This window comes from Eulemur rufifrons, chromosome 1, assembly GCF_041146395.1.
Source record: "Eulemur rufifrons isolate Redbay chromosome 1, OSU_ERuf_1, whole genome shotgun sequence".
Taxonomy (NCBI): Eukaryota; Metazoa; Chordata; class Mammalia; order Primates; family Lemuridae; genus Eulemur; species Eulemur rufifrons.
In genome coordinates this window covers 65,753,446-65,763,822 of record NC_090983.1, presented here as the reverse complement: position 1 = coordinate 65,763,822, position 10,377 = coordinate 65,753,446, and the positions used below count along the sequence as shown (strand labels likewise).

General features: G+C 40.8%; 1 non-coding gene across 1 annotated transcript; it reads right to left on the bottom strand.

The window, feature by feature from the left end:
- Positions 1-4,901: 4,901 nt before the first annotated feature.
- On the bottom strand, positions 4,902-5,094 carry LOC138388194 (U2 spliceosomal RNA). Its single transcript, XR_011234098.1, has one exon. It is a non-coding gene; the product is annotated as a U2 spliceosomal RNA (small nuclear RNA).
- Positions 5,095-10,377: the final 5,283 nt, after the last annotated feature.

Sequence of the window (10,377 nt, the reverse complement as noted above, 5' to 3'; positions counted from 1 at the left end):
ATCTTCACAGGGCTGCTTGAGTATCCTCACAACATGGTGGCTAACTTCCTCCAGAGTAAATATTATAAGAGAGAACGTGATGCAAGCTTTGATGTCTTTTATGACATAGCCTTGAAGGTCACACATCATCACTCCTGCAGTATTCTACTGGTCATGCAGGTCAGCTATGATTCAGTATTGGTAGGAGAAGATCATGCCAGGATGCAAATACAGACATGTGCCACATTACAATGTTTTGGTCAACAACAGACCATGTATACGACAGTGGTCCTATAAGATTATCATACCATATTTTTACTGTACCTTTTCTATGTTTAGATATGTTTTGATGCACAAATATTTATCATTGTGTCATAATTGCCTACAATATTTAGTATAGTAACATGCTGTACAGGTTTGTAGCCTACGAGCAACAGGTTAGACCTTATAGCCTAGGTGTATAGTAGGCTGTGCCACCTGGGTTTGTGTAAGTACACTCTATGATGTTTGCACAATGACAAAATCATCTATGGCTGCATTTCTCAGAACATATCCTCATTATTAAACAACACATGACTGTACCAGAAGGTGAATCATTTGTGGCCATCAGGGAGGCTGGAATACCTCTTTTGTCCATTCTTTGCCCCTTCCCCTGTGTGGGAAACACATTTCATGTTGTGCAACTGGTATTAAGCCCTCCTCATTTGAGGGGGAAGTAGGTAATTTAAGCATGGCCAATATGAATACTCTATTCCCCTATCCAGAGCGGTCAGTCAAATGGGCATGTGATCAAGTAGGGTCAATCGGAATCTTCCTTATTTTTGATAAATGGGTTCTTGGAAACAGTCTCTATTCCTCTAATATTGTATTTTGAGCTCTAAGAATGATCTAAACTAGAGCTTCTTATAGCCATTTTGTTCAGGTTTATTGGAGAAAGCTATCTTTAGTAAAAGAAAATGAGGCCAGCACATAAAGAGAAGCAAAGATGAGCAGAGTTGAAAAGAGAAAAGGGAGTCCTGATGAAATAATCTGAGCCCCTTTAATCCAGTCATGCCTGAAATTTACACCCAGACTTTTCAGTAACATGAATCAATAAATTTTCTTTTTTGTTTAAGCTCTTTTAGGCTGGGTTACTATCATCTGCAACCAAAACAGCCCCAGAAAATCAGCAGGGTTTGTGCCTTATTCCTCTTGAATTTCCATCATTGGGTTCAATTCTTAATACTCAATTCAAGTTTGATGAATGCATTAATTATATTTTTACATAAAAGCAATCAGAGATGTGCAAACATTGGGCATTTTTGTTAAGAATTGGCAACTTGCTAAGTAACTAACAGTTACAAGAACCCTAAAAATCTTAGAACCTCCAAAAGTTTTGAGATCTGGTATCCCCCAAAGCCATTATGTTAGTCTGCTGTTCTCAGGGTCGGTTTCCTACGGTGCTGTGTGATGCGGTTGAGTGAGTCACTCACTGAGATCCTGCATTTACACAGAGCTGGGCTGAGAAAGCAGGACTGTGGTGACGTGCACCAGATTGCCTCTGTGACAGGGAAATGGGAAGGGCCCTGAGTGGACCTCCATGCACTCGCTTACGCAACACATGGACAAAATTCTGTTGCAGGAATTAAAGTGAGGAAATGGGTGAAAAACATCCATAGAATGATGGTTGTGGGTTTGTGGTTTCTGTTCCCTCTAAGAACTATGCCCAGAGAAGAACTTGCAAAGGAAAGATGCAAGATCAGATTTACAGCTGCAGATGAAGAGTTCACCAAATCACTGTGCTAGTAATCGGATTATCCCACTTCCTGCCCTCGCTAAGAGGCTGACAGGAACAGAGATAAACACGAATGCTTTGCTGTGACTTAAATCAGTCACTTCTCATGTGTGAATGGTGGTTCTAGTATAGGATATTATGGGCAGATACACAAGGAAGTAAATACAAAAAAGAGAGAGGTAAGTTGTCTGCCTTTCTCTTTAAAGCCTCCAAAAACTCAGCAGCTTTGTGTTATACACATCATCAACCAAGTGACAGCTCTTTATTTTTAATTCATCACAGAAGCCTGCTGCCCAAATGATGCCTGGCAGGAAAAATCTCTTGTTGGTAAGGGCCTTTTCTGAAGCCAAGGAAAACCTCAGAATTCCTCAGTTTTTCCCCAGGCTCTTATGGCAAACCAGTTTCCTTTAACCCTATAAACTCCTGTTTTGGGTTCTAGCCAAACTGTTGTTTTTCAGAAAGGAAACTATGATATCTAAAGCAGCTACAAGCCTGGATTCCAGAGTCTGGATTCAAATCATTGCTTCCTCACTTATCTGATCTCTATGATCAAAATCACATTTTGTGCCTCAGTTTCCTCATCAGTAAGTTGGGGATAGTAGCATGATAATAGTACCTCTTTGTAGAGTCCTGGCTTAGAACAGTTCCTGGCACATAGTAAGCCCCATATAATTTTTATATTATTATATAGACAAAACCACATTTCTCTCTAAGACTCTTCCTCAAATCTTTGTTGTTGTATTTAGATTTTTTTATTTGGCTGTCTTCTTTTTTTTTTTTTTCTTTTCCATTAAATACATCTCGTGGTAACTATTTGTGGACCAAATGTTGTTAACTGGCTCAGGTCAATTTGGTGGCCCACAAGCGTCAGTGTCTTGGTGGGGCTTCTGACAATGGGAGTCATTAGAGCCTGGGCCTTCCGTCTGCCCCTGCACAGGGCCACTGGGTGCTGAGGTCCATGAGAGTTAGTCCCAGACCTGCCAGCAAACAAGCCCGTGAGTCAGACAAATCATCCTTGTAAGCTCCGTGAGCTCCAGGCTCTCTGGCCCGAAACTTGCGTGAAATATTCAGTTGAACCAGACGCCACAATGTCTGGTCCCATGGATCAGGTGACTGAATAGTGCATTAAATCGCAGGCACAGACTAAACAAATGCCCACGCCTAGAGCGCTATTCTGGGCTCACCCCAAACTTACACTCCATCCATTTAAGGGTGAGGTGCCTATGCAGTACACATACCTCAAAATCCATGCATTGGACCAATAAAAAGTTATGTCTAACATCTCTTATGCTAAATAATAAATTCTCTAGTGTGGATTCAGAAAGGAATGGTTGAAGAAGCTGTCGTAGCCATAGATTCTAAGTCCAAAGTCCTGATTAGGGCCCTTAAATGCTAACAAACTGCCCCTTGGAGTGTGTATTCCCCATTAGACTACTTCAAATGTTAATTAACAACTCCTAGGGTGAATATTAAAACTAACTTTTAAAGCACACACATATATCTTGTTATCTAGGCTGAAGTATTTAAATTATGGCAATAATTGCCTAATGTCAGTAAAACTCTCAAACCACAACTTGATTTTTTCTTTTTTTAGATGACAGCCTACCTATTGACTCCGATCTTTAAACACATTCATAGGTTCCTCATTAAAAGTGAGTAATTAACATAACATCAGCTGATACAATGCTCTGTTTGCAAGGAACCTTTACAGCTCTTGATTTTATAATCCATGAAAAATGTGTTTCAGACGCGTGAGTGGGTTGGAAGTGATTCTACATGTGACTCAGGCACAGCAGAGGTGACACTAACCAGAGCGCTTTAATACAAGATTATCAGTGGGAAACGGTCCTCAAAGAAACAGATTTTTGATGAAGCAAGCGGAATGGCAGAATTTAAACATCAATATATTAACCAGGTAATCTTTTAAATTTTTGCTATCTATACAAAACAAATCTTTGGTTTATGGTACAAAAGCTGTGTAGCCAACGCTGAACTGGGAGTTCACAGGCTTGTTTATTTAGGACACATCTCACCCCCTTTGCTTTTGAAATTGAACTAAAAGTAGGTCACAGTAGGCAAAATATTAGAAGAAAATATAGATACTTATTTTTAGCATCCGTGGTGGTACATAAGTTTGGCCCTAGTTAATTGCAAGGAAGGTAGCAAGAGGGCACAGAGTTTTTTGCAGGGTGAGGTAGAAAAGGCAGAAGGGGAGAAAGATTCTGGAGGGCCGTTGTCAAAGACAGGCTCTGTTTAGTTTGAAGTGGATGACGTATCACTCAAAATCTGAACCCACATTTTTTTTATTTCGTTTTTTGTTATTGTATTGTTAAGGGAGACGAAGAAACCCTATTATTATTGAGGAGTAGCAATTCATTGTGGTGTAAGCATGAAACTGTTGAACTGCTCCCAGCTTCCTCTCATGGAATCCCTGTTTGTTCTGGGCAGTGGGCTCCCTTGAGCTCTTAATGATGTCTCCCACAAGTTTCCAGTCCCATGTCTAATGCTCAGTCTCGTTCATTTTTAAACTTCAAACACAAAAACAGTACGTCGATGTCAGAAGATTCAGCGCTGTCTCCTCCCCCCCCCCCCCACCACCCCAGCGCAAGGCAGTCCAGGGGGAGTGGGGCTGGCGGATGTGCCTGCTCTCACGTGCCCAGCTTCTCCTCCTTTCTCAGGGAGGACCAGCCTAGGTTTGGAAGATGGAATGAGAGGCAGAGGCTCTTCACTGGCTCCTCTAGATGAGGGGAGGGCGGGATGGGTTCTCCCACCAAGGTTGCTATTGCCTCTATAACTCTCACAGACCTTCTTGCCCCTCTGTAGCTGCCTGTGTGGCTGCTCCCTGGTTCCCTAGGGCCACATGTCCTGGCACAGTCCCCGGACATGGGACTGCTGGCTCAGGCCCAGCTTCTTCCCCTCCCCCTCAGGCCAGGCTGCCCCCCACCCCCCACACTACCCAAGTGATCTCTCTTGGATGTGCTACCGGCAGGATGGCCCAAGCTGTGCTACTTTGCCTCCTTCACTTACAGGAAACTCTAACCTTGCAGTGCAAATGGTGGAAATACAGTCTGGAGCCTCATTAAGAGTGAATTAGAGCACTTTGTAAGAGACAAGGGAAACAACAGAAAACAATCTATCATTAACTCAAAAGGAATGCACCATTCCTGAAAACATTGCAATTCTATGCTGAGGCATGGAGTGGATGGAGCAAGCTCCCAATCCATCTCCCAATTGTAAATATTAGTTGAGTGCCCTGTGCCCAGATAGAAAACACATTAGATGCTTTAACTGATAAGAACAGATACTAACTACATTTGTTTTTAGCCAGTAGGCTGAGGATTCTACTTAAGCCACCCCCTTCCCATTTCACGCTTGAGGTGGAGGCTGAGACCTCCTCAGTGCCCTTGACCTCTCCCGTGCTCTGCACTTTCCTTGATGCTTTTCAGACCTGATATAACACTCCCAAGGAAATATCTTTCTCCCCGAAAATAACCAATTTCAACGTCTTCTTCCTGAGGGCTGACCCACACACCTTTGTGTACTCACACTCACTAAACATCATTGGTCAGCTCCATCCTCCCAGCCCCTGTATTTTCTGTACCCCTTTGAAAGTCGAGGGACAACTCTGGGACTCAAGAAACCATTTTTTAAACTTTATTACTGAAATTTCCAAACATCAACAGAAGTAGAGAGAATCGTATGACAAACTGGCATGACGCTGCTGCCACCCAGCTCCACAGTTACCAACTCACGGCCAATCTGGTTTCAGCTCTCTCCCCCTTTCCTCTGTAACGTATATCCAAAATATAAGAACTCTTTTTCATTTTTAAACACAACCGCAACACCATCAACACACCTAAAAAATTAAGTAGCAATTTCTTAATTATCATTAAATATCCAGTACATGTTTACATTTCTCCAGTGGTCTTACAAAGTTAGGATCCTATGGGTTTTTTTGTTGTATTTGAAACATGACTTGTAAGAATCAGAGTACATTAAGTTATGCTGTGATCGCAGACAACTCCAGAATCAGAGCAACACGTTTTTATTTCCTGCTCACGTGAGTTTCCATTGTGAGTCAGCTCCACATCCTCTTCACTTCTGGCCACAGGCGAAAGAAATGGTCCCTGTTTGGAGATGCCCATTTCCTGGCAGATGGAAATGAGGAATGGTTAAAACACACAATGACTTTTAAAGCTTCTGTTCAGAACGAGCAGCCATCACATCTGCTCACATTTCACTGGTCACAGCAAATTACATGGCCAAAGCTGATGTCAGTGGAGAGAAGGGAAGTATAATTCTCCCACGGGAGAGGGCAGCCATGATTGGGAATGATGCAACCTGGCATACTTTTTAAATCTCTTTTAATTCATAGGTTTTCCTCCTCATCTTTTTTTTTCCTTCAATTTATTAGTTGAAGACATTGTGACATTTGTGCTGTAGAATTTCCTACATTCCAGATTTTGTTGATTACATCCCTGTGGCATGTTTATTTAACATGTTCCTCTGTCACCTCTACTTCTAAACTTGTAATTAAATCTAGAGGCATAATCGGATTCAGGAAAAAATTAGGGCCTAAATGGAACTGACTAGATCTTTATTATGCCCTGTGAAGTCATTCAAAAATTCAAATTTTTGGCCAGGATACTTCCTAAGTGGTCACATGTGTTACATCAGTTATCTCTTGCTGTGTAGCAAATCATCCCAAAACTTGGTGACTTAAAACACAAATAATCGTGTATTATCTTATGGTTTCTGTGAGTCAGGAATTAGAGAACGGGGATGGCTTGTCTCTGCTGTCTGATTTCTGAGGTCTTAGCTGAAAAACCTGAAAACCTGGACACAGAAATCATCTGAAGGCTTGACTGAGACTGAGGGTTCTGAGTCCAAGAGGCTTCACTCACTTCGTTAGCAAGCTGCTATTGGTAAGTTGGTTCTTTTCCATGTTGCTTGTTCACAGGGCTGCTTGAGCACCCTCACAACATGGCTGACTTCCCTCCAGTGATTAATCCAAAAGACCAAGGCTAAAGTCACAATGTCTTTCATGAACTGGTTTGGAAATTCATCCACTGACACTTCTATTGGTCACAAAACCAGCCCATATCCAGTGTGGGTATAGTCTACACAAAGGCATGAATACTAAGAGAAGAGGTTGATTGGGGGCCATTTTGGAGACTGGCTACTACATACATTAAATGGTTTTTGATAGTAAATGAAAAAAAAAGAAGGGAAAAATTATATCATGTCTGTGGGACAATGGTTTCCAGCATTTAGATATCATGGTCCAATAGAATTTCAAGGGAAAAACTTAGAAGTTCATAAATGGAACTGCTAGATCTTTATTTGCCCAAGTAAAAAGAGTAATCTGTTAATTCTACCATCATTATTTTTTTGTTTTTTTAAAAAGCCTTTTTCATACGTTATCTGAGAATGAAGAATCCTTATTTCAGACATGGAGCAAGAGCAGTTCTTCTAAACTGCTGGTGAGAATGTACATGGAGAATCCAGTTGGAAAACATTCTGTACTCAAGTTGAGGATTTACAGAGTCTATCACCCAACACTTCTTTCTTCTTCTTCTTCTTCTTTTTTTTTTTTTTTTAATAGAGATGAGAGTCTTGCTATGTTATCCAGGCTGGTCTCAACTCCTGGGTTCAAGCAATCCTCCCACTTCTGCCTCTCTGAGTAGAATATTTTTTATCCACAGTTGGTTGAACCCATGGATGCAGAATGTGCAGATGTGGAGGACCAACAGTATATTCATACTGTGTGATTCCATTTGTACAAAGTCTCCAAACAAGCAATACAGGCATACCTCATTTTATTATGCTTTACTTTATTGCACTTCAAAGATACTGTGTTTTTTTTTTTTTACAAATTGAAGGTTTTTGGCAACCCTGCATAGAGCAAGTCTATTGGTTCCATTTTTCCAACAGCATGTGCTCACTTCCTGTCTCTGTTACATTTCGTTAATTCCTGCAATATTTCAAACTTTTTCATCATTATTATATCTTAGGGTGACCTGTGATCAGCAATCTTTGAGGTTACTATTCTAATTGTTTTGGGGGTCCCACGAACCGCATCCATAGAGGACAGCAAACTTAATCAATAAGTGTTGCGTGTGTCCTAACTGCTCCACTGACCAGCCGTTCCCCCATCTGTCTCATTCTTTTCAGGCCTCCCTATTCCCTGAGACACAACAATATTGAAATTAGGCCAGTTAATAACCCTACATGGCCTCTAAGTGTTCAAGTGAAAGGAAGAGTCACACATCTCTCACCTTAAGTCAAAAGCTAGAAATGATTAACCCAAGACAGGCTGGAACCTAAACCTCTTCAGCCAAACAGTTAGCTAAGCTGTGAATGCAAAGGAAAAGTTCTTGAAGGAAATGAAAAGTGCTACTTCAGTGAACCCATGAATGATAAGAAAGTGAAACAAGCCTCTTGCTAAAATGGAGAAAATTTTAATGGTCTGGATAGAAGATCAAACCAGCCACAATATTGCCTTAAACCAAAGCCTAATCCAGAGCAAGGGCCTAACTCTCTTCAATTATATGAAGGCTAACCGAGGTGAGGAAGCTGCAGAAGAAAAGTTGGAAGCTAGCAGAGGTTGGTTCATGGGGAAAGAAGCCATCTTCATAACATAAAAGTACAAGGTGAAGTGGCAAATATTGATGTAGAAGCTGCAGCAAGTTATCCAGAAGACCTAGCTAAGATCATTAACGAAGGTGGCTACAAATTTTCAATGTAGACAGAACAACCTTATATTGGAAGAAGATGCCATTAGGCCTTTCATAGCTAGAGAGGAGAAGTCAATGCCTGGCTTCAAAGCTTCAAAAGGCAGGTTGGTTATTGCAGCTAGTGGCTTTTAGTTGAAGCCAATACTCATTTACCATTCTGAAAATCCTAAGGCCCTTAAGAATTGTGCTAAATCTACTCTGCCTGTGCTCTATAAATGGAGTAACAAAGCATGGATGACAGCACATCTGTTTATAGCATGGTTTACTGAATATTTTAAGCCCATTTGAGACCTGCTGCTAAGAAAAAAAAAAAGATTCCTTTCAAAATATCATTGTTCATTAACAATGCACGTGGTCACCCAAGAGCTCTGGCAGAGATGTAAAAGGAGATTAATGTTGATTTCATGCCTGCTAACACAACATGCATTCTGCAGCCCATGGCTTAAGGAGTCATTTCAACTTTCAAGTCTTATTATTCAGGAAATACATTTTGTAAGGCTATAGCTGCCATAGACAGTGATTCCTCTGATGGATCTGGGAAAAGTGGAAAACCTTCTGGAAAGGATTCACCCTTCTAGATGCCATTAAGAACATTCATGATTCATGGGAAGAGGTCTAAATATCACCTTTAACAAGAGTTTGAAAGAAGTTAATTCCAACCCTCATGGGTGACTTTGAGGGGTTCAAGACTCCAGTGGAGGAAATCACTGCAGATGTGGTAGAAATAGCAACAGAACTAGAATTAGAAATGAAGCTTGAACATGTGACTGAATTTCTGCAATCTCATGATAAACAGCAAGTAGTTGCTCTTATGGATGAGCAAAGAAAGTGGTTTCTTGAGATGGAATCTACCCCTGGTGAAGATGCTGTGAACATTATTGAAATGACAACAAAACATTTAGAATATTATTATACATAAGCTTAGTTGATAAAGCAGTGGAAGGGTTTGAAAGGGTTGACTCCAATTTTGAAAGGAGTTCTACTGTGGATAAAATGCTATCAAACAGCGTCGCACTCACCAAGAAATCTTTTGTGAAAGGAAGAGTCAATTGATGTGGCAAACTTCATTGTTGTCTTATTCTGAGGAATTGCCACAGCCACCCCAACCTTCATCAGCCACCATCCTGATCAGCCTGCAGCCATCATCATAAAGGCAAGACCCTCCACCAGCAAAAAGATTGCAACTCACTGAAGGCTCAGATGATCATTAACATTTTTTAGCAATATAGTATTTTTTAATTAAGGTATGTACAGTGTTTTTTAGACACAATGCTATTGCATACTTCATAGACTACAGTATAGTATAAACAAAACTTTTATATGCACTGGGAAACCAAAAAATTCGTGTGATTTATTTTGCTTTATTGAGATATTCGCTTTATTGTGGTGGTCTGGAACCAAACCTGCAATGTCTCTGAGGTATGCCCGTTTAAAGTATGCTGCTTTGGTAGGCTTTTTTTTTAGAGATGGGGTGTCTCACTATGTTGTCCAGGCTGGACTCAAATTCCTGGGCTCAAGCAATCCTCCTGCCTCAGCCTCCAGAGTAGGTAGGAATACAGGCACATGCCACTGTGCCTGGTGGGATGCACTTTTTCAATGAAAAGAGTTAAACAAAAAAGCAAGTGAGTAATTATTAGAAAGCTCAGGCTGTAGTTACCTTTGGCGGGGGAGGGTTTTCTGATTGTGAAGGCATACAAGGTGGGGACTGCTGGGGTGTGGACAATGTTTTATTTATTGACCTTAGTGGTAGCTACACAGATACCTATTAAACTGCACGTTATTTTTTATTTGTTTGTTTGTGTGCTACGCTTTACAATAGAAAGGGGTTTTAAAAAGGAAAAACATTAGTCTTTTGAATTAAAAATTTTAGCAAGGAAAACTTTTCTT